Genomic DNA, 22,830 nt, shown 5'->3' with positions numbered 1-22,830 from the left:
TTCCTGTGGCATTTAACCTAATGAGTCCTGCGTGGTGACAGCTTACTGGATTTAAAAGGGGATGCAAATCTATGCTCTTTTTGAAGTGAAATATTTGCACAATCATACAAACTAAGAAACTTCAAATCTGCTTAGTTTAATACAGTCAAAAGGGTTTCCGACATCCAACTAATTTAGCACAGGTGTTTCACTGCATTCTGCATGTGTAATCTAAAGATAAAGTAGAAAACTTCCTTCACAATATTGTATAGAATTATTCAGTCTATGTTGGATCTAGGAATTCATCTATCTCTGAAAAATAAAAGTAGATCCAAGATACTTTTGCCCAAAGTGGAAATTCTCTGGTAAGAGATGAGGGAGGAGAGTCTGGCTTCATTTCAGTCTTGTACTACATTTGACCTTGGGAGAGCTTAGTTATGCCTTGGGGCAAAAAATTAAATGTTCCATTTTGCAGCAGTATCATCTTTCACCTTTATGTGGATTTAAAAATGTAAATAAAATTGCTTTCTGTAAATGGTATACATGAAGGTCATATTCATATTCTCCGCAAGAATTCAAAATGCCATTTGACCCATCATTGGCTCAATAGATAATAATGTGTTCTATTAGTTTCTAGTAATCTACTTTTTAAGCATTTTATGACCCAATATTTTAATGCCTAGTTCCTAGTTTGTGAAATAAGAAGTCAGAAATAAACCTTTTAGCACTTCATTGTAGATTTATTTATAGAATGTGTGCTTTCAACTTTGAACTTTAAAAAATGCCAAATCTTCCCAGAATATATTTCCTTAGTTATAAAAGTGGTCTGGATGAACATCTGCACTGCGGAAGAATATGCATTTAAAAGATTTTGAGGGCTCTAGCTTTTTTCCAACTATCATCTGTGTTCCTTTTGCTTATTGATTTTTCTTATAGATCCCTCAGGAATTAGGGTTTAGGAACCCCGATAACAGAGTGCAGCCAATAGACTTGGAAAGTAGTGACTGTTCTGTCTTTCAGAGAGTGGGTGTCTGAACTCTTTTTATTGCAATTTGGATAATAAAACCCTGATAGATCCTTGTATTTAATTGTCATGATTTTGATCGTTAATGACTTTTGATTGCTTCTTCTGGAGACACCTGTCAGCCGCTTCCGAAGCACAGATGGCTTTATCAGCAGCAGTAGGAGTTTCTTTTTCTTACTAACCTTGAGCTGAACAAATTATTTTGGGAAGATGAACATACCAATGTCATCCTAGGTTTTTCTGTCTTTGGAATATTATTTTGTTTATTGAATAATGAATTGAGACTGCTCTTTTTTAAAAGCTTTTGGCTTTTGGATTTTGTTTGATACTAAAAAGCATTAGTCTCTTGTCTGAGTGGGTGTGTGACAATTATTCAGGGGCCAAGGCCATACAACTAAGGTGAGAGAATACTTCTCTGTTTACTTGGAACAGTTCTGTTTTATGCCCATTGCCTATATATTAAAAAAATCCTCTTATATTCAGAAGTATCCTGGTTTGGATGATAAATTATGTGGTAGTCTTTTCAGTGTTCAAATGGCTGACTGAGAAAGGTTGATCATGAGCTATGAAAGGTTGCTGCATAGGCAAGAAGAGTATTTCCATTTCTTTTTCATGCTCCTTTCTCCAGTAGGCATTCAGGGTCCTCATGGACTTGGGTGCATAGGGTTCACCATGATATATCTCATGGAACATAGCCCGTACTCTTTTCCTTAAAGATCTGGTAAAATTTTTGAATGAAAATTTGGCAGTACACAGTTACAGGAAAATCTGACAGAAGAAAACTGACTGATTAGCCATTCAGATATCCTGCAGCTTGCATCAGCCTGGTGAAATTGATTTGGTCCCAGGCCCGGAAATGGAACTTTGTCAGTGCTTCTAGAGTTAATAGATATTCAGAAATAAACTGACTCTCACCAGAATACCCTTTTGATATACCCTTTTCTTGTGAGAAGAATATCTGAAACACTATTTAGAGTACTTTCCTTTCCAATCCAATAACTGAATCCAAGTTTTCTATGCTGACAAGCCCATCCGGTCTTTTTGAAATATTCTTTCTTTAAATATGTTACCGTCACTGATGAAACTTCAGTTAAATAGCTGTACCATGGACCTGTTAAATATTCCTCCTATTCCCATTTTTGGTTGATTATATCCACTGAAGGCATTTTTATCTCCCTTAATGTCTTTGTTCCTTGATAGGCTAGAATCTCATTGACAGCCTTGATTCTTCATCATGTTTTACAGCTCCCTTTGTAAGGCGATGTAAAGGCCTTGGGGGTAGAACTGTGAATGTGTGATGTTGATTTAATAGGTCAGATTATTCATGGTGGAGAATTCAAGCAATTAGTTAGGATCCTAGGCAAAGTCATTTAGTTGTGTGATGGAAAGAGGGGAAAAGAAAGCGTTTTCCATGCTTCTAATTCAAATGTTTGACTTGTTTTTCTAGTGGGCATCCTAAAGACATATCTTAGTTTTCCTAAATTTCTTGGGATTATAGAAGTTGGTGTCTGATAAATAGAGTGGGGGTAGGGTGAGGTGGTCCTGGGGATTGATACTAGAGCCACTTCACAATTTTCTGTTTTTGTAAGTATATTGACAAAAATTAACTGGATCCTTCTTGGTAAGAAGCATCAATGCAGATTGCTACTTCTGACAGCCCAGAAGATGAGTGTACTTCTTAGTTTGCTTTTCTGGGAAAAGTCTCATCAGAACATGTACCGCAGGAATATAATTTCTTCAGGCCTCTGGCAAGAACAGAGCTAATAATAACATACCAGAAATTTCACTCCAGTTTGGAAACTAAAATGGTCTAAAAGACAGAAAGCATTAAGTTGATTTTCAAAGATACTTTTTTCTTTTTTATAGAATCAGAAGGAGAGAAGAAAAGGGGAAAGAGGGAGGAGAGGAAGAAAGAAATACTTGTATTTGTATTTATACTGTATTCAGAAACTGTTATCATAAAACTATTACCCTCTCCAATGAGCTAAACAATTGACATGCAACTTGCCTTAGTCACCGAACATCTGAAAATCATTATAAATATTTTAATCAGCAGAAAAGAGACAAAAAACCCACCCAAACATCAAACATGCATCACCACCCAAAATATTATAGAAATGCATAATTTGTTGCCAAGGTGGCTGTATATTCCGAACACGGCATTTTTATTTCCAACCATGGCATTTTGCAGTGGGGTTGTTTTATAAACTTAGTATATGAACAAATATGCTCTTAATCATGAGTTGTAAAGAACCATTTGCTTTAAGAAAATTTAAAATCTTTTATTTATTAAACTACCTTAGCAGAGGAATATCTGTATTGTGTAGGTTATAGTTGCTCTGAGGACTAATGATATTGGTACTCTTGAATCTCAGAAGTGATTAATTCTTCTAACATATGCTTTACACATAATGGTTTTAAGAAAGTTGTTGGTTTGCTTAGGATAATGGCTTCCAGCTTCATCTATGTCCCTGCAAAGGACATGATCTTGTTTTTTTTTTTTTTAATGACTGCATAGTATTCCATCATATATATGTACCAAATTTTCTTTATCCAGTCTATCATTGATGGGCATTTAGGTTGATTCCACATCTTTGCTATTGTGAATAGTGCTGCAGTGAACATATGCATGCATGTGTATTTATAATAGAGTGATTTATATTCTTTTGGACACATATCCAGTAATGGCATTGCTGGGTTGAATGGTCTTTCTCCTTAGCAAACTAAGGAACAGAAAACCAAATACCACATGTTTGCACTTACAAGTGCTTCGAGCTAAATGATAACACATGGACGCATATAGGAGATCAACACACACTGGGGCCTTTTGGAGAGTGGAGGGTGGGAGGAGGAAGAGGATCAGGAAGAATAACTAATGGGTACTAGGCATAATATCTGGGTGATGAAATAATCTGTACAACAACCCCCCATGACACCTATGTAACAAACCTGCACTTGTACCCCTGAACTTAAAATGAAAGTTTAAAAAAGGAATCTGTCAAATTGAATTTTGAAAGAGAAAGTTAGTGGACTGCCTTTGGAACCTGGTAGTTTACCAGTGAACTCTGTGATATGGTTGAAATAATGGATAATTTTCAATGTCTTAGGTGTTTAGAATTTAGAGGGGAGATAGATTTTAACCACCACAAGATCTGAGACAAAGCATTTATCCTCTGTTTTGTGCATCATGCTTCTCCTTCTACAGGATGTTTCAGTTTTTCCAAGCCCTTTGTTCATTTGTAAATTTGACTTGTATTGTGATTGGGAAGTGTCAAAATTAGGGCCACTCACAGAGCTAGATATAGAAGATTTTCTAATGACATACATTGGTCACTAGCCCCTCTTTCTGACCCCCACCATATCTCTTCTCCTCTATGATATACTCAAAATTACCAATAAGTGCAAAAAGGCTCTTTAAAAAGAGAAACGTGGCTCTAGAGGTACATTGGTGGCTTGTGGTAGAGTTAGAGTAAGTCAACTTTTCCAGCACTCAGTGCTCACTGGAATCCCATTATTGAAACTAGAGTCCACATTCTGATTGGTCAATATGACACTCTTAGTGAATCATAAATTTCTCCATTCTTGGGGCTTACTACATTAGACAGTCATCTTTCCTAGGAGCCACTGCATTATATTTATGTGCTCATGGTAAGTTGTGTTTCAGAGACAGAAAATGGATGAAGAGATTTCAAAGAAGTATGTTTCCTTTGATAATTGCAAAAGACATTAAAAATAGTCTACAAGTCTAATTTATGATGCTGATTTCTTCATTTGGGTAATCATTAACAGTAGAATAAATCATGGGCCAGAGGGCTACATGTTTGTGTCTTAGATTATCAGAGGTAACCTTGCAATGGTATGCCATGCCATTATTTTTTGTTAGACTCTCATATGAATCAATAAATTATTCCACCCACTGTCTTGTCGGTTCTCCTATACATAAATCTAATAAAAGGAGACTAAAGCTGTGTTCACAGAATGGTGGCATAGCACTAAAAAAAATAAATTGGCTTAAATTAAAGAGCAACTTGTGGCTACTTTCAAAGACTAATCCTGAGACTTTAATCAGTTGTCATGATATTCCATACATGAAGAAAATTGAGGTACAGTATATTGTGTCTTGGGGTATAACTCTGGCCCTATTTTCATTCGTGGTGCCATTGAAAAAGGAAATGAGTGGATTTTTTAATGGAAATCAGAACTGTTACAGCTTTAGCAGAAGGGTGAAAGGTAAAACATTATTTCCTAGCCAGGACATTTCAGCTCACAATGAGAACAGACTTCCCTCTTTCTGTACACCATCTGCACAGCCTTGTGGCCTGCATTGCCATTACTGTCCAGAGAGAATGTTACTTCCCAGAAAGGATCAGAATTTGAGCAATGTTCCAGCCTGGAATTTCAACTCTTATAGGCTGTTTGAGAACACAAGTTGGGAGGAAATTGCCTGCTGCTTATCAGCATCCACTTTTTGTTGATTCTTCCAAAAGGATTTGGGCCAATATTCAATATCAGATTCTATTGGAGCCACTAGCCTATAAAACATGAAGTGACTTGTTACAATGTACCTTGCCATACTTATAATTTGTTCAAACCAAATATGAGATGGCAGGGTTTTCTTCCCATGTGTCCTAGGGGATATTTCCTTGCCAATCATTTATTTCCTGACCCTTATAGAAAAGGAAAATTCTTTGGAATGGTACACATAATTCTTGCAAGGTCATTAGGCAGTTTTCTAGATGTAGCCTCTGCTCTGAAATGGGAAGAGAGGAAAGCCAGGCATGGGTAAGTCATTTGATAAGTGGTGAATATAAGGCATAGGGTAGTTAATTGTCTTACCTGGGTTACACATGTTGGAATGAGAACTGTAGTCTGCTGATTTCCATCTTGCCTATGACAGAAATTAAAGCCACAAGATTTTACTGCTTCCCCATCGACATAAAGGTGAAAATCTAATATGTTACTAAGGAGGACTTTACCTAACAATACTATGTTTGTAAGGGAGATAGAATTCTGGTTTGTCTTGGTAGTAGCTGATTACCTTGTTGATCACTGAATTGGAAATAATAATGAATGCATATTGTAATGGTTCATCGCTATTTCTTGATTCTAATGTTACAATAATTTCATCAATTTTACAATATAATCTGTCTAACTCTGTAGAATTCAGAGGCTGTGGGACCTTGAGTCTGGTCCAAGTGGCTCTGTGTGCTCAGCATGTGACAAAAAATGATGAATGGAATTGCAGGTTTAAGGAAACAGAGGTCTTGTTGGAATGACATCTACTTCTCTTCCAGGCCAGACATGACATACCAGGGGTCAGTGAATCATGGCGAAAGAGAAATTTGACAGGCTTGAAAATGTAACTTTTTTTGGTCTATTTGATTTTGAGCTGAAAAACCAAAACAAAGGTAGTTGCATTTTTCTATTATCCATAACTTTGTACATCTAAATCCATAAAGCTATATTCAATTAACTGCAGTAAGAAACACATGTCTGACTTTATGAGACTTACAGTTGAAGGCATGTTGCCCTTTTATATCTTTTCCATGGGTAAGGTCTAGCTTGGTGAAAGAGACATTTTGCTTTTGATTTGTGTTTTAAGTTTATTCCTTGCCAGTGATTTATAACTCTCCATTTTTACCACTCTCCCCACCACAGCCTAGATAAGGTCTCTAAAATGGTGGCACAGTATCTTCCAAACATTATCCCTGGCATCTAGGACAAAGAATCCCTAATGTCCACAAAGGTCAATTGAATATTTATGCTTGACACGAGGGTTTTTAAAAACATTGTATAGGAACTTGGGGTTCTTCCCATTTTAAAATGACTGTTAAGTGGTGTTTTCAAACTCTTTAGCTGTGGAAGAGGCATTAATTCTTGACTTTTCCACTTAATTTCTGGTGGCCTTGAAGAAATTCTCTTTGCTGTGCAACCATTTTACAACAGTAGGCAACTGACACAAATGGAAATAAATGTCTACTTCTCTCATCTATGTAGTCTTAATTTTCTCAATCACAGAGCCTCTTCCTAAATGGGGGAAGAAAACAACCCAGAGATGCAATCTGTGGCTAGTTCAGGATTGGTACACTGATGGAGAAGGCACTTGTCAAGCTATGCAGCAAAGAATCACAGTGCCTGTGACAGCTAGGCCTGGAGGCCCACATTCTTAACATAGTTGGAAAACAGAGGGTCTAGTCACATACTTTTTTTTTTCCTTTGGTAGAATGCTTTCCATTGCCCTAATTCTTGCTTGTTTTTTTCTTAAATAAACAAAACAAAACAAAAAAACACACTTGAAAGGCACCTCAGAAGGCAGGTAAGACAATTTCATTGGTCTATTTGGTCTCTTATAGTTCCTGGCATTCTCCCATTGTTCATACTTGTATTTTCTCAGCATTCTCCTTGACTGGAGTGCTCAGTCATGGCTCACCTAAAATATTTGCATACTTATCCCTTGCTTCTCAGCCTTCTGGCAAAGACTAAGTGCAGGCTATGTATGTGTATTGATGTGTTTCTTTAAGACCAAGGTTGTCATTTCTGTCATCTTTGTTGCCATTGATTAAAATAATTGAAAAAAAAAGTTAAAGCTATACAAAATTAGAAACAATTCAGCCCAATTTCTTCATTTCAAGAACCAAGGCCAGGAATGGTTCACTTTCTTCCTTTAAGAGTTAGATGCCAGATCAGGTTCCCAAAGCAATTCTTAATAATGTCATATTAAATGTTCTTATTTAATTATTTGAGAAAAATTTTAACTGGAACTGATACATTTCAAAAATTATGAAAATAAGTGCTGTTCCATAAAAATAAAATGTTAGCGCTAGTGCAATTGAGATTTAATCTGATTGTATATATTCTGCACTTTCTCCTATATAATCTGTGGGACTGTACTGATGTGAAAAGATGAACAATGGTGTTGCAAAGAGACATGCGGAATCATTGACTTTAGGGTCTATGGAACTGACTAGTGGGAAGAAGACCAGATGAGGAATATTCTCAGGCAGTTCCAGAACCTCTTTCTAAGTGGGGGAAGGAAACAATCCACAGATGCATGCTGTGGTTGATATATACTGGATCAGAATTGACACATTGATAGAGAAAACATTCTAATGCAGTTTCCTAATACACCCTGATACAGATTCTCAGTTTTGGGTAAGGCTTAGAATGTAGAGCTGAAAAGTAATTTGGAGTTAATTTACTTGATCCCCTCAACCTTATTCCTAAAGAAAATGAACCAAAGAGTGATGAAGTGACTAATTCAAGATCACATAGCTAGTTTTAGGGGGACTTAAGAAGAGAATCCCAGACTTTCACTTCATGTCCTTCAGTATTTCTCCTACAATAAACTGCTCTCGGTCATTCAGTTTCTTGAAGTCTCAGTTTTCTTATATGTAAAGTGATGATTGTGGCATTTGGTTAACTATTTAATAGAGTCGTTGAAAGAATAACCTTTAAGGAGAGAGAAGACGAGAAGGAGAAAGAACAGTAGGGTTTACCATAACTTCGTAGAGTAGGAATTATGAGTAAAACACTGCACATTTAGTAGGTTGAAATGATCTTGATAGAAGGAATCACTTTACACAACTACTTGAAAAGATGCCTCCTGGCATGGAAATAGAATTTTGGGGCAAGGTTAAGAAGGAGCAAATGACTCCTTCCTTTCCCTAAACTAAATCTATAAATTGATTGTTGTCTTGGGAGCATTCTTACTCATAAAACTGTAATTACATAAAACATTCCCTTTACCACAAAGTAGCTTTTTGATTCTGATCTAGTCATGATTTTTCCTTGATTTTTTTTTTTTTCCAAGGAGAAGGAGTTAACTTAATGAACATCTTGGATTGTCTCTGTGGTCTAATAATTTAATGCTTATCTAAGAATTTTAGTATTTTGCATGGAAAGTGGTTAATGAGGACATAAAATTATTCATTTTTACCTGAATTCTAGATGAAATGATATGAGAGAAGGATGATTAATTTTATCATGTAGAGACTTTACTGGATTTTACAAATTAAAGCCAAACACCCTTCACAAAAGTTCTTGGAGATGTGACAAACCGATTTATATTCCATTAATTTAACTCTATTTAGGCAGAATCGTAGACTTCTGTAATAAAACACAAAACTAATTAAATTGCCCAATAGTATAATTACAGTTTCATCAATAGAGAAAACAACTTTGAGTGCCAGAGTTTTAAAATGTTAAACTGCATTTTCAGTTTAATTTGGTTAAAATGTGTAATTGTACTCTGCCCTGCCATCTTCTTTCTTCTAGAAATATTAATGCAAATGCAGTCACTGCTTTTCCCTACTAATGACTTCAGCTTTGATTCCAGTCTACTAAACTTGTCCACTATGGGTCCTCAAGACTGAAAGAGACTGAGGTTGAGGCAGCAAAAGCATTGAAATGGAGTGGAAGGGGTAAGGAAAATCTAGGGGAAAAGAGTAAGGATGTGCAGTAGATATAAAATCCCATTATGAAGTCCATGTGTCTGTAAAGAATATGACAGAAAGCAATGTAGACCCAGATATGCAATAAATATTTGTTGCACAAATGAATTCATGAATGAATGTTACAGGGCTGAAGATCCCTTGAAAATAAAAGCAAACATGAGTTATACAAAACATGGATGCTTAGCCAAACAGCTATGCTGTGACAACCCCAAAGGTTTAATTGAATAAGTGACTTTCTGTAGAATTATATTTCAATGTGTGACCTTCCTTGTTTCCATGTTAGGTCTTCTGTTAGTTTTGTTCAGATGAGTAAATCAAAAGCTTATTTTTAGACAAAAGAAGCTCAGTAAATATTTAATTTACAAATATAAGGATGATATAAATATATCATTTTTCCCTAGGCTAGATTTTTGAAGTTAAACTTTTGTTAATTTTATATAAAATTTGTGATTGCTTCAGCAGCACATATAGTAAAAAAATTTTAACTGAAATTTATTATTTACTAATTTTATACCTCTTATCTTTTTAATTTATTCTCCCTAATGGCCTTAGACTTCCCATTCCAAAAAAAGATGAAAGTAAAGAGGGGCTGTCTTTATATCTATCTTTCCTCGTCCATTTAGTTGTTGCTGTTTTGGACTGTATTTTTGTTAAGAATTCTTTAAAATCAAGCAGCAGAGTACAAATTTAGGGGTTTGAGCCTTGATAGCAAACTTGACTTCTCTTTGCATGGCACCCACCTTAGGACTTTCCTGAAGCAGGTTTGTTTAGTTAGTAATAGAATGTGATCAATGGGAAGGTTTAGATTCAATGAGAAGGTTTTACATTTTGCATTGACCATTGGACATGCGTAGCTCTGATCCCTCTAGATGAGTAGAAAGTTAGGGGAAATAAGCCAACAGTGTTTTGAATGGTTATTGCACTCCAGGTTTTTGTTTCTTGCATAACGGAAAGTAGAAAGGAAAACAACATGAACCTTGTAATGGACATGCTTGAGTGTGAATCTCAGCACTTCCAATTATTGACCATCTATCTTTGGAAAAATTATTCAACGACAGTCAAACATCTGTTGCCTATCTACAAAAAGGAAGATTGGAGTGATCATCTCCTAAGACTTTGTGAAAAATCAATGAAATAATCCATGTGAAAGTACCTCACACTCAATAGGGCCTCATCACATTTCCTCATCTTCATTTCCTTTACTTTTGGCTATTTGTGTTTGGATCATTTCAATATTAGGTATTAAAAAACTGCCTTACACTGATGGATAAGTATTGGATGGACTAAAAATGTGGTAGCCATTGTCTACTTAAAGGGTTATGAAAATAAACAAAGATTGGATAATTGCTTGGAGAAGATCTCAGCACAGGGTTGCAGAGGAAGAGAACATTTGGGGAGTGAACCATGCCCCCTAGCATTCGGTCTCTAATTGTTCAGTTTTCAATTCTCCATCCTCCCTCTGTCACATTACATGGTTAGGAAGAGATTCCAATTGGCAAAAATCCCTTTCTCATTCTCCAGGTTGTATTTTTTTTCCCTTTCTCTCTTCTTTTGTGTAAAACACCAGTTGAAGAAAGAGTAAGTTCAGCTACTCTCAAGTTCTAAGGTAGAGAGAAAAAATAGAAAAGTTGAAAAGAATTAAGGAGACTCTAAGATAGGGGAAGGCTTTGTAGAGACTCTGAAGATGGTATTGTTAATGTGAAGTAGATAGCATTATCTAGGTCACTGAAATTTTCCTCAAATCCAAATAGCTTTATTGTTTTGCTCACTTCAAGAATATACACACGTGTGCATGCACGCACACCTACATACACTTAAACATCATTTAACACAAATGGAGTCATACTCCACAAGCTACTTGGGGTTTATATGTAGTATATTTTATATTAATATAGCTCAATGTTCTTTTCTTAAAATCATTACTCTCTTAAATGACCACATTGTTATATATATCTATGTCTCTATGTCTCTATCTATCTATCTGTTTATCTTTTTGAGATGGAGTCTCTCTTGTCACCCAGGCTGGAGTGCAGTGGCCTGATCTCAGCTTACTGCAACCTCTGCCTCACGGGTTCAAGTGATTCTCCCACCTCAGCCTCCCAAGTAGCTGGGACTACAGGTGCACACCACCACACCCAGCTAAGTTTTGTATTTTTAGTAGTAACGGAGTTTTACCATGTTGGCCAGCATGGCCTCAATCTCTTTACCTCATGATCCGCCCGCCTTGGCCTCCCAAAGTGCTGGGATTACAGGTGTAAGCCACTGCACTCGGCCTTGTATTATAATTTATAAATATTTTATGTATTTAAGAAACATATATGTGCTAGGCACTTTACAAACGTTAACTCATTTAATCTAGATAACAACTCCCTGATATAGTTTCTGCTATTGTCATCACTGAGAAATGGAGAAAAAATTGAAGTGTACAGAGGTCAAATAGTTTCCCACAGTTACACAGCTAATGATGACAGAGCTGAGATTCAATTGCAGGAAAGCAGGCTCCACAGACTATGCCTTAACTGCTAAGCTATGCTCCTTCCAGTCTCCTGGAACATTTACATTATTTTCAGGTTTTTTTGTTTGCATTAGATAAAATGCTGATCCCACAATGTATAGATATCAAAACAACGTGTTGTACATGATAAATATATATAATTTTTATTTGCCAATGAAAAAATAAAACAGAATACTTGAGATGAATACCTTTGCGCATTTCTTTTATCCTTTTACTCTTATCACTATGTTATTTATCTGCGTATCATTTTGTGTTTACTTAGTTATTTCCTTTGAATAAATTGCTAAAAGTGGAATTGCTGGATTGAGAGGCTCATTTTATAGTTAGACTAACAAAGTTTGAAGAGATGTTACAGACTACCAAGTTGCCACCCAGCTTCACTTTAATCTCTTACTTGAGGTAGGTGTTACATAGATTCCTTTCTCTTTTGTAATCTCCCTTCTAGTCCAGAAAATTCTTTACTTTTTAAGCAAACAATGGAATTTATTGACACATATAATTCATAAGTTTAGGGGTAATTCTTCAGTCATAGCCAAGGCAATGGAAAATAAGCCTTTTATAGTAGATTTGAAATTCTCAAAAGTGAAATACATACTGCTCCTCGAAAACACAAATTGAGGCATATTTATATATACTGACACTTCCTTCTTTTTCACTTACCATCTTGGAGGTATTACTAAATGGTATCTTTAAATGTATCTCATTTTTTTTTCATATCTTTAAATGTATCTCATTTTTTTTTTCATGGCCACATAGTATTTTTTTGTATCATGGACTGTAATTTATTTATTGAGGTCCTCAAATAGACATTTATGTATTTTTTAACCCTTTGAAAATATAAAGTGTTGCAATGACCACACACACACACATACACTATTATGTGCAGTTATATCACTATTACAAATTCTTGAAAGTGAATGGCAATTTAAAATTTTGATAGATATTTCCAAATTGCCCTTCAAAATTGTCTCAAGTTATGTTTCCACTAAGAGTGTATATGAGAGCTGTTTTTCTACCCTTTCCAACTTTTTGATTATTAGTATTTTCTTAGATAAAAAATAGGTACTTATTTCAATTATTTGCATTTACTTAGAGTGAGGTTGAGTACCTTTTATGTGCCTAAGGCCATTTATATTGCTTTGTTCTATGGACTGTTCATTCCCTTTTTGAGTTAGTCACTTAAGCTTTCTAAGTTTAGTTTCCTTATCTGTAAAATGGAGGTTTTGAGGGATTAAAGATTATTTAAGGGGTTTTGTACAGTGTCTGGCAGAAAATAGGCAATTAATAAATGTTGACTATTGCTGGCATTTCTACTACTACATACTTGGACCTTCGTCTGTCATTTGGACCTTTCTTAGGAGTTCCTGATTCATATTTCTGTTCATATCTTTTGTTCAAAACTGTATGTTCCCAGAGACATCTCTCCTCTTCCTCTTCCTCCTTTTCTTTGTTCTCTACCTTAGTGGCTCTTACATGCTCCTGCATAATCCCGTTTGACAATTACCAGTGCTCTTTGTCCTTCACTCCTCACTCTTCCTTTTCCCCCATATCTAATCAGCTGCCAAATTGTATCAATTCCACTTAATAATCTGTCTCCATTTAACCTCCTTCTTTCTTAGCCATCCCTAGACATCTTTATAGCCCCCCGTAAAACCTTTTACCAACAATGTATGAGAGCTCCTTATCTGTGACCACTTGCCACTTCAATTCATCCTTTTCACTCTTTTAGGATTTTTTCTTTGTTAAAAACAAAGATGCTAGTATTCCTCTTTTTCAAATTATTTGATAGCCATCTGTTACCTATAAGTTAAAGTCCAATCTCCTGAGTCAGACATTCAAAGCATCTTGTAATTTTAATCCTCCAGTCTTTTTACCCCACTACACTAATTGTCTCATGATCCCAAAATGTCTTCGTGATATTTAACCATCCTAATCAATCTTTTATCTGCTCCCTACACATGCTCATGGCACCTCCTTAACGTATATCACTTGCCTGTAGGAGTCAAGAAGATCTAAATTTGAATTCTGCTTAGTTCTGTTAAGGTAACCTAGAAAAGATAACCAATTTCCTTGTTTATTAAAATCTAGGACAATAAAGGTGGAGTGATGCTTGCTACAGAGTTTAGTGGAGTTAGAGGCACAGAGCAGATGTGTAATGCGTATAGTTTTTTTATATATATATATACTTGAAGACTATTATTGACAGCTTATCTGGAAATGTTTTACTCTCCTATGAATTCATATAGCAAGTATATCGCTCATTGGGATGGCATCCTTCATAGCCAAGGATTCATATGCACATGTTCTGGAGGGCCTTAAAGTTAGCCTAACTGGTTTAGACTTTGGACTTTTGATGTCTTTTTTGTTTGTTTGTTTGTTTTTGTTTTTGTTTTTTTAATGAGGGAGGGAAGGACCAAAATGTACTTTGGGAAACAAATCTGGGAGCCTAATATAGGCCAGATGGGAGAGGAGGAGACACAAAGACCTATTAAGGGTGGATATACATACCAGGACTTGGGAAGGAGAACAATTCTAACTAGAAACAGTGGGACTTAAAACAGAAAGGACAACAGGAAAATATATAGTATGGGAGATCTCCCCAAAATCTCAAAGCTTTCAATTACACAAGGAGGTCTCAGTTTGATGGAGAAGTATGGGTAAAATCCAGCTGAAACCCCCAGAGGATTATTATGGCATCCTTACAGAAACATTTTTCTGCTGGAATTTCTGATATAGCCCGCTTTCAGTGTGATCTATATAAAGAATTTAGAATAGTGGAATTTCCTACTCCTCTATGCTCAGGTGACATTGGGGATTGTGCCCCCTGAAGGATTAATTACCTTTTATAAGGCCTCTCACCCCTGAAAGGCTTCCTTTTACGTCATGGTCCAGCTCAGCCTGGTTTGAGTTGGGAAGGGTTGTATGTGGGCTGCCCGCAGTGTCCCTGACAAGTAGATAGATGAGCTCTCATTTCTCATATTGTGCTATTAGACTCCCAAGCTAGTGTAGTGCAAGATACCAGGAAAGTATTGCAAAGCAGGGGGCATTGTCACGGTCCCTTTCCAGCTGTTGTCTGTTAGCAACAACATCCATTCTGCTGCTGACACTCTGCTCTCCCTGGTGGCACTTATACTTAGGAATTATTTAAACCACTTAAAGACAGTAGAATATTTAAAAGTCAAAATGCCTGCTTTCTAATTATTCCCTAGACCTCACTTAGCAATAGCTGGCTTCATGTCACACAGCACGACTCTCATGGGGATTACAGCAGCCCCCTGAACAGAAGTGATGGTGTTGGCCTGCTATTAACTAAACTAGAGACTGTTCTGCCCACAGCCTTGAAAAGGAAGGAGAATCCCCTTCGTCCCCCATGTACTGCAAAGTCTCTAATTCAGAGGATAGGGCAATATCAATGGGCTGTTCTTAGGTGGCTGGGGGAATCTTAAGGCTATTCCTTGACTTGCTTTAATTCACTGAGGTCATTCCTAATGAAATGATCTGTGAAAAATGTGCAGTAGTCAAAAGGGGATTTGGTACTGTTGGTCTCTCTTGCCCCTCACTGACTTTTGTGAGTACCTTGAAAAGTCATTAAAAATTACAAAAGGATTAATGAGTTAAAGGAAATCAAGACTGGGACCATGATATTATCAGGAAGTTTGTTGAATGAGCTTTTGAATTTGCTTTGTTAAATCTTGAAAATGGCATTAAGCAGCTAATGGAGTTGATATATTAAATACAACCCTAGTCTGTACACAAGATGGACATAGCTAATCAGTGATGTGCTACATCAATTGGTATGGGAACGATGAGCTCTTTTTATTAGGTCAGCAGAACCAGTGATGTATGGAAGCACTAAAATGAAGGAACAGATTAGGCTGCTCTTTGCAATTTTAATTATGAATTTTTATTAAGGGAAAAATAAAATGTAGACATTTTTGACTGTGAGAATAAAGGTGTCTGCAACATTTGCTGGAGTTCTGATCTATTCATGTTCTTTTTCCTTCAGCCTCACACTTAGATAAAGACTCAAAGGGACCTTATGAATTAACGTATTCTTAGTTTTTAATATATCATTAAGAAAGATGGTGCGGGGAAAATCCTTTCATCTGATGTCTTGTGATATTACTCATATTACCCATTTTTTAAAAAGTAAAAAACCTAAAACTTTAGACCTTGAACAAACTTTGGGAAGTCAAGTCCTAGTTTTTTGTTCCCTAGTCCTGAAAATTTACTTTTCTTTCAGTTTCCGCCCCTAACCCCCGCCCCATTTTGTGTTTGGGAGGTGGTGTAGGATAGTGGTAATGAGCACAGGGTCTAGAGTCATTAGAGCTGATGGGAATGTGGACTCTACCACTTGCTAACTATGTGAACTGGGACCATCTCCTTAATTTTTTCCAAACTGTAGTAGTTTTTGCATCTGTAAAATGGAGATAACAGCCTCTCCTCCTTCCAGGGCTGTTGTGAGGATGAATAATATAAATGCGAGAAATAAAAAGCACCTAGCACACTGCCTGACACTCAGTGTTGAGTGAATTTAAAAAATTATTTGGGATATAAATCTTGGAAAATCTTCCTATTATAAAGTACATCTTTTTAAAATGAAAGTCTGTGACTACTTTGGGTCTCTTGAATTTTTCTGATAATGATACTTAAAGTATGCGCAAGTTTAACTAAAATCTGGTTTAAAAGGTCAATGTATTTTATAGATCTATGAAAGGGTATTAATAGCTAAAGACTGTGAAATGAGGAGCCACAGAAACATCAGGTGATGAAACCTCTTCTAGAATTCTCCCTAAGGTCATATCATGCACATTTACGTATAGTTGGCATATGATTTACAGAAGCTTCCTGTCGGTTCTGAGATATTTTTAACTTATGCTTTTATTATGGCTCCCTTTAGGACACTAATTTTCTGAGTATCCCTAATCTTCTTTCAGACTTTCTTATATCTTATACTCTTTATGTTGTTAACGTTCTAAAAACATGAGCCTGAGTTAGTAGATATATAAGTGCAGTGAGGGATATAGCGGTGGCGGGCTGGCACAAACCTTTGACTGGGCTTCTTAGCCTGTAAATGAAAATGTTGAATTTTTGGTCTAGCATCTTTAGATCTTGTGAGAGTATCTTGGAAGTTCAGGGGAATCAGGTTGAAACTATGTCCAGTTAGTTAATACAGTGGTCAGTAACAAGATAGCAACCTCTTTCAATTTAGAACTTTTTTATTTAAAGTGAGTAATCATGAATACACATTTCCATAGAAGAAAGGAGTTACTGGGTGTTCTGCCTGTTTTCTTCTAGAAAATTTATTATCAAGCACGGCTATTTATTTTGAGGCTGCTTCTAAGTTTTTCGGGTATTGTATACTATCAGTGTTATTGATTGCACTCTGTAGGAATGCCTGTAAATTGTATGCAGTTAATTAATAAAGTTTATTGAGCATTTAGTTGTGAGATAAATTGCACAAAAAGAAAAAAATCTGTGATCCATCCATACTCCATTTAAATAAAGCAGGAAAGATAAGGAAAATGGTTTGTGCTGTGTTTTAACATACTTTCACCAAAATTTCTAAAACAAAGCAGGCTATAGAATAAATAATAAATATAAATACTTCCAGAATGTAGCACATGCGATATTCTAAAAGTTAAATCTAGAACTTGGCTAGAGCATTAAAAATAAAGTCAGACAAATGTCAAATGGCCAAGTAAGAATGATCTTTCCTTGGAGTTGTCCTAAAATGGTTACATAGGTGAGTTTAGACAAGTTGAAGGGGATTTAAACCCAGTTCAGAAATTTAAAGCCTATTCACATTTTATCTTGAAAAATGTCTTCTTTGAAAATGCTGACCATTAGATAAAAGCTATGCTTGCAACAATCTGCATTTGTTTTAGTGTATCTCATTTTAAGATATTTTGTCCATGAGTAGAAAATCTTTTGTTTTGGTTTTTGGTTTTTAATTTGTGTTGTATAATCAAAGATAATGTCCCATGTCCTGCTATCTTATTTTTCATCAATACTCAACCAATGATCAGGAAACTATGGTCTGGGATTCTTTTCTGTTCCTTAGGATGTGTATTTTCCCTGGAAGTCTCCAAGATAATACTGGCTTTAGAAAGTTCAAAGCTGGGGCTTAAGTTTCTGTGTTGCTTGCAGTTGATTGATTGAAAATGCTTTTTTTATTTGTAAGTTTTTCCCTAATGGTTAAGTTGTTATGATAGTTCAATTCTTACATTTGAGTGACTATTCTAGTTGTGCTAGTGTAAAAGGCAGTGTAAAAAATTACCTGAGGCAATAAAATTATGGAAAGGTAGTTTCATCACAAATAATTTATTTTATTTACTTCTATTTCTGGAAAAGTATATAAGGCAATTTTTAAGATTGTTAAATTTTTATCTGTGATTTTGAGACCATTTCTTTTCCATGCAATTGGAAAAGAATAATCTTGCTTTTAACTGAATGCTCATGTTGAAATGTTGAAATTCTTATATTTTAATTCATAAATTTGAAGTTTACCTAAAAAGTAGATTTAAGTATCTATAAGATAGAGAAAAAAAGAAATATTAGAATGTAGAAAAAGCATGTTAATTTTCTTAGAGTCCCATATTATACAAAGAAAGGGGTGAATGTTATTTTTTTAAAAAAGTATCATTATAGTGATTTTTTTGGGAAATTCTACAATCTCTGAAATTTAAATTCTTGGACTATTTTAGACTTTCACATGAATTTATCTAGACTTTGAAAATGACTTCTATAGTGACCTATGGACTTTCTGTGATAATAGTCACATGAACATTAAAAAAAAACTTTATTTGCTAACACATTTTTATTGAGTATTTACCATGTGCCAGACACTGTGCTGGGTGTTTGGCTCCAGCTCAGCAGCTCTCGGTTTTGTGAATATAATCATCTAGGATATAATGATAGAGAGGGTCAAATGTATATGTGCTCTCAGTTTCTTTTCTAAGTCCTGGGCAATCACTCCCTCCCCTCTTATCCTTCCATGAAACTACTAGTCTTTTATCTCTCTTTTTCAAAGTATGGTCCCAGGAAACAGTCAGATAATCAGATAACTTACATCTTATCTTGAATAAGCTAACTTCATTATGAAGATTCCCAGGGATCTTTACACTTTAATTCTATCGAATTGTGGACTGAAACGCACACTATGATGAGAGTAAAATACACACCATTACTATTATTGCCAACTATAGAAGTCTTTGATATGTATGATAACTACCAAAGGCTAGACATGCTGGGTGTTTAATATACATGGTCTCTAATCCGTGTAACAATGTTTGTGAAATGTCATTGTCCTTACTCTCAGTTTACAGATAAGGAAACTGAGCTTCAGTGGTACTGGCTTGCTGAAGTTCTTATGGCTAATTATTAGAAGAACTGCAATTCTATCATACCCATGTCCCTCTCATTCTACTACTTGGCCTCCAACTATATCTTAACATTGAATACATTAGACAATATGGATTATATGTCTTGTGTATGTAGTTGACATGCATGCACTATAGGAATCCAGCTCAGGTGTGGTCAAATTGGTTGAAAGTACTTTTGGACTGAGTTTAGCTTAAGCATCTAGAGTTGGCCATGGCCCAACCTGTCAGGCTTACAGAGAAAAGTCCACTTCCCATTTACACTGTATTTATATCGCTGGATAGATTATGCAGAGATCTACATTGACCACTAAGATGGTTGAAATGTGGATTTCTATCATTTGATGCACATATAAGTGGTGTTAATACATGTCAACCAAAAAGGAGGGGGGTTTAAGTAGTTGAAGTTTTTGATATGTGGTCAAGAGTAACGGACTAACATTCTTGAGGACTCCTGAATTTTTTGAAATAATTTTCTTACAAAGGGAAATATTTTGCTTTATTCAAGATGCGGCTGTTTTCAGATTCTCAGAAATCCATGTTTTGCCTGAAGCTGAATCACTTCTGAATATTAGACCATTTAGGGCCAACTGTAGCTTTGTGGGGAAAAATGCAGAGTAGGAACAGATCTCAGGAAAAGGGAGACCTGGTGCCTGGCTAAGCTAGTGGTGAAGTGTTAATCCTTTACTGGAGGTTCATGAGAGGGTGAGCATGAAATAAGCACCCACCTTTAAGACCCTTGCTTAGGCATTTCATAGCCTGGTTTACATATAGATTAGCAAAATGGCTCTTTATCAAATTCTTTAAAATGTCCTGTCAACCTGTCACCATAAAAAACATTGTTGCAAAGGTGCTACTTTTGTAGCATGGTTTCAAGGCTGGCAATTGTGAACTCTGTTCCTCTTCACCAGCTGTGGCTCTGGGATGATGAAAATTGACTTTTTAAATAAAGAAGAAGGAAATAGCAGAATGGCCTAGACATGGGAATGGGATCTTACAAAATTCTGTGGTTCAGATAGTATCTTACAAATTTTTCTGGAGGTTAGGGCAAGAACAGGAAGAGTAAACAGCTGCTTGAATCTTCTTGGGTGTCCTTTTTTTGGGTGATTGGGGTAGTGGGCAGATACAAAGTGATAGCATTTGGGTTTCCAGTGAGTTTATATCTGAAAATCGGAGCTAGTGCAGTAGGCCTGGTTTTACCCAAATTGGATCTGAGTGACTTATGTGGAACTGCCAAGTTTAGCATCTCAAAATTAAAGAAAACAATGGGATGTGGTCACCTTTGAATGCCACTCTTTAAGGCAGAGATCAGGCCAATGAGGTGGTACTCTACAAGAAAAGTTGCACTTAAGGGAATTTATAAGTGGAATGAACCCTCACTCTGAGGGGAAGGATTTGTGAAGAGTAAAAACTCTGGGTCACAAGAATATCATTAACATAGAAGATATATTCTCATAAAACTGACCTTTAGTTTAGAAGAGGGATGGAAGGACAGAGGGTTAAGGATGAGTATTAAAAAATCACAGTCTCAATTCTGCTACTTAGGATGGGAACTGCTGAGTCAATGGCTGCTTTGGAAATGGGTTGTAAATACAATAGCAGACAACCTCCCTTAGGAACTCATTTTGTTACTTCCTACAGAAAAGATCTTGACTTGGCATGGAACAATAGGAGGAAGGATTCATCCATGGCCTTCAACTAACTAGAGAAATCACTTTTTACTTTTTTATTCTTGAACTATCTATATTTATTTTTTTGTTCCCTGGAGACTAGAGCAAAATCTTTGTGAAGGTTTTTCTTTACATGAAAACAAGTACCCTATTACTCTCACATTTCTCATTGTTAACATGTTTCACTGATGTTCCTTTGTTTGACTATACAGGATAGCATCTTAAATTCTTTTCATTTAAAATAACAAGTTACAAAACAGTAGGTAGAGTATAATTTCATGGTAAATGGTGTTTACCGAAATGCTAACATTGATATTTTTCCTGAGAGAGACATTATGGGTAATTTTAATTCATTTATTATTTTTTGACATCCTACAGGATGGCCATATAAACTTAAAATATAAATAATATTATTTTATCATATTTACAATATAATAGCAATAAGTCATCATTATATATCCCAAACATAGTAGCTATTATTTTATTTCCATAGGTGATGTGTCTTCTTTTTGTGCTAAGAATATAGAAAAATAACTTATTAATATAGGTATACTCATATTGGAACTGTACAAATTTGTAATAATTGTGCTTTGACTTGTATAACAGTTATGCTTCTGTTTGACTTTGTTCAAGTCATTTAAGCACTTGGGGATTGTTTCCTCATCTGTATAATAAGGGACTGCAATAAATGATCTCTAAGGCCCTTCTAAAATTCTGTGATTTTATGAGTGAATACATTCTTCAAAGTACTTTGGTATTCATGATTTCATTTGATTCCCTGACCACCTAGTGAGGGAGATAAGAACATTGCCATTTTACAAATGAGAGACTGAACCAACAAGGGGTTGGATGGTTTGTCTAAAGTCACCCTGAGTTGGTATGAGAGCATGTGCGAGGCTATGGCTGTCCTTCTGTGGGCCCACGCTTTTTGCTTCTGGTGCTGTCAGAGACTCCAGGATCTGGATGCCACACTTCCTTCATGGAAGGAAGGGTCCAATTGCCTGGTAGGGAAGAGACTCTGGATAGGATGCCACAATCTGAGCACCCTAATGGCAGAGAGGAGATGGAAGAAATCCCAGGCCAAGTCAGGGAAGCTGTTGGTTTCAAATCATCCTTCTTAGTCTTATAAAGAGTTAAACTAGGCTGGTGAAGGAATCGGCTCATTAGCGCAATAGGTTCCCACTTTTCTAATGAATGCAGAAGCCTCAAATAGAAAGATCTAGACTAAACGAGGGCAACTCACTTGGTTTTAGCACCTAGTCCTGGCATTCCCACAGGCTTCTAGAAGTTTGGAAAAGCCATTACAATTCTGAGATCTCAGTTTCTCTATAGTTCAACAATAGGGCCAATCTACCTTGTCACTGAAACATCTGCTTGAGGGCCTTGCATAAGAGGCACATATTACTATCAGTGTTATGTGCCGCTCTCCAATTCTAAAAACAAAGATCTGCACCCAAGAATCACTTTTCTGGTTATGGGGTTTAGACATGGCATAACTGATGGTCTTTTAAAATCTTTCTTACCATTTTCATATCTGAAGTTTTCAGGGAACACCCTTCAGATTAATTCTTCAATGTAGGGAAATGGCCATTGTCAAGTGCCTAGGACTATACATGCTTTACCGAGCAGCTATTCCCAACCAAGACTTGAAAATCATTGACCAAAGCAGGCTGCGTTATCTAAGTTAGTTGTTTCAGTGCATTACACCCAGGCTATGTTATCCATCATAAATGTACAAGAAAGCCTTTTTCCCACTGCTATTGATTTTCACATGGCGACTATTTGTTTGTATTCTTGACAGGATGAC

The 22,830-nt window shown here is 36.0% G+C and overlaps 1 protein-coding gene across 2 annotated transcripts in view; it reads left to right on the top strand.

The window, feature by feature from the left end:
- The window catches only part of NXPH1 (neurexophilin 1), a 328,472-nt gene that overhangs the window by 15,756 nt on the left and 289,886 nt on the right, over positions 1-22,830 (top strand). The gene's annotated exons all lie outside the window — the stretch shown is intronic.

The sequence above is a fragment of the Macaca fascicularis genome, chromosome 3 (assembly GCF_037993035.2).
Source record: "Macaca fascicularis isolate 582-1 chromosome 3, T2T-MFA8v1.1".
Taxonomy (NCBI): Eukaryota; Metazoa; Chordata; class Mammalia; order Primates; family Cercopithecidae; genus Macaca; species Macaca fascicularis.
Note: the sequence above shows the minus strand (reverse complement) of the source record. Positions and strands in the feature narration are given on the sequence as shown.